Here is a 3009-nt window from a genome sequence, read left to right as displayed (position 1 = left end):
TTTTTTTAATCCGCTCCACTTAGGAGATAGGATAGTGCTTCGATCTGCTCCGCTGTAATCTCAGGGAGATAAGATCTTAAATTCTTTGGTCTGTTCCACTGTAATCTCAGGGAAATAAGACCTGATGTGATCTTCTCTACTGTAATTCAGAGAGATAAGATCCTTTAATCCGCTCCATTGTAATCTCAAGGAGATAGGATCACTATCTTGATCTGCTCCGCGTAATCTCAGGGAGATAAGATTCTGGCTTCAATCTGCTCCGCTGTAACTCATGGAGATAAGATCTGAAATTCTTTGTCTGTTCCCCTGTAATCTCAGGGAGATAAGACCTGTATAATGAACTAATTATGCCTAATGATTAGGATGACATGATCTAAATGAAACAAATGCTCCTAACTAGACATATGTGAATGGTGTTTGCATGAATGCAGAATTTTATTTTTCCGAGAATGATCTCGCTTAGGTTATCATTACTCGAAGTTTATCAAGGTTTTGTGACTGATGTGCTACAACGCCTTCTCGCTTGACTGATTTTTCTGAAGAAACATTTAGCCAGACTGTCCCATTGTAAACCTCAAAGTTATATCCACTGGGACGCCAAATTTGTATCATCATTCTCTCACAGTAATCTAAGGGTAGAAATATGTGGCTTTTCCTCTGTCCTCTTTTATCACAATTCGGGGATATAGGATCTGAACCGTTCTGGTTTCCTACACCATTCTCAAGGTGTCGTACCAAAGTCTTATGCGCAAGTGAAGGCTCTCTTCTCCGAGGTAACCTCTTCCTATTGCTTGATGATCATTGCTTGCTTGTTCATTTAAGCTTTGTAATTAACACGACAGCTTGTCATTTTGTTCAATCAATGTTTAGACAACGAAATCTGAAAGGATAGTCTTTAACTTAGACTCTTCTTTCCTAGCTATTTCACCCTTTAAACTTGGTATTTTCTAACAATAGTCATGTTTCAGGTCCCTATATTATTTAGAATTTTCCAGAGTAATGTGCAAAACTTCTTTCCTGAAAGTTTTATTAGTTCGTTAATCATTATTCCTATGCACAGTTTGCAAAAGATCATAACAATGGATAAGAATAAAGCTAGTTCTGATCATAACTCAAATAAAACATCAAAGATGGTGAAAGAAAGGTAACAAAGAAGTGGATTGAGAATGTGCGTTTTCACAAAGGAAAGGAAGAAAGAAAGAAAATAAAAAAAATGTATTTTCAAGAATACACATAAGAACTAGGTGCCCCAATTATCGCAGCTTGAGTTTCTCTGTACAAACTTTTCGAAGACCCTTCTGAGTTTGACATGTGTTCAGGAGATCTGCAATACTCTGTCAATGTTCCAAGACGTTGCATATCCTTCCTTATTGGTAAAGAAGATCATCATATGCCCCTGATCAAAATTTGATCCGCTCAAGTCCTGATGTTCCAATCCTGCCCAATACTTGAGTCGCCCTTTTCGGGTTTTCGACTCAAGCCCTCTTTGGTCTCAAAGTGCCCTTTACGGGTTTTCACCTTAGCCTCTCCAAATTCCTTTTTTTTTTTTAGGAAGCAAAGCGCCCTTTACGGGTTTTCACTTTGGTTCCCTTTCTTTCAAGTGAAGTATTTCTTGACGGAGTCTGCGTTTACAGGATTTGGTAACTTTTGCCATCCATCTCGCATAGGATCAAAGCTCCGCCGGAAAAGGCCTTCTTTACAACATAAGGGCCTTCCCAATTTGGCATCCATTTTCCTCTAAAATCTTTTTGCATAGGAAGAATCTTTTTTAGTACCAAGTCTCCTTCACGAAATTCTCGGGGCGAACCTTTTTATTATAGGCTCGCATCATTCGTTTCTGGTACATTTGCCCATGGTGAATAGCTCTTAGCCTCTTTTCTTCTATTAGGTTCAACTGATCGTACCGAGATTGGATCCAATCGGCTTCATCCAACTGTAGCTCAGATAACACCCGTAGAGAAGGAATTTCAACTTCAATGGGTAATACTGCCTCCATTCCATAAACCAGAGAAAAAGGCGTTGCCCCAGTAGAAGTTCTAACAGATGTTCGATAGGCAAGGAGAGCAAATGATAATTTCTCATGCCAATCCTTGTAGGTTTCAGTCATTTTCCCCACAATCCTTTTAATGTTTTATTGGCCGCCTCCACTGCACCATTCATTTTGGGACGATACGGCGATGAGTTATGATGCTTAATTTTAAATTTGCCACAAACTTCAGCTATTGTGCTATTATTCAAGTTCATCGCATTGTCGGATATGATCCTCTCAGGCATTCCATATCGACAAATGATCTCCTTCTTCAAGAATTTGCTGACTACTGCTTTCGTGACATTTGCATATGAAGCAGCCTCCACCCACTTGGTAAAGTAATCAATTACTACGAAGATGAAGCGATGCCCATTAGAAGCCTTTGGTGATATTGGCCCAATAACATCCATACCCCACATGGAAAACGGCCAAGGAGAGGTCATGACGTGAAAAGGTGAAGGAGGCGCGTGTATTTTGTCTCCGTAAATTTGGCATTTGTGGCACTTCCTGGCATGATCAATACAATCTCCTTCCATGGTGGGCCAATAGTACCCAAATCTCATGATCTGTCTGGCCATCGTGAAACCACTGGCGTGCGTCCCACAAATACCCTCATGGACTTCTTCCAAAATTTTCTTGGCTTCTACAGCATCCACACATCTTAACAGTACTTGATCCTTCCTTCTTTTATATAACACTTCTCCATCTAAGACATATTCAATGGCTATCTTTCTCAGAGTTCTTTTGTCATTCTCTGTCGCTTGATCAGGGTATTCCCGATTCTTCACATATTGTAGGATACTCTGATACCAAGGACAATCATCTTTTCCCTCCTCCTCAATATTGCAGCAATTAGCCGGGGTCTCAGAGATACTCATCTGAACAAGCCTCATTGCCTCAAGTCTATTCACCTGAATTATCGAAGCTAGAGTAGCTAATGCATCAGCCATTTGGTTTTCCTCCCGTGGGAGATAATAGAA

This window comes from Gossypium hirsutum, chromosome A11 (assembly GCF_007990345.1).
Source record: "Gossypium hirsutum isolate 1008001.06 chromosome A11, Gossypium_hirsutum_v2.1, whole genome shotgun sequence".
In the NCBI taxonomy this organism is placed as follows: domain Eukaryota; kingdom Viridiplantae; phylum Streptophyta; class Magnoliopsida; order Malvales; family Malvaceae; genus Gossypium; species Gossypium hirsutum.
Note: the sequence above shows the minus strand (reverse complement) of the source record.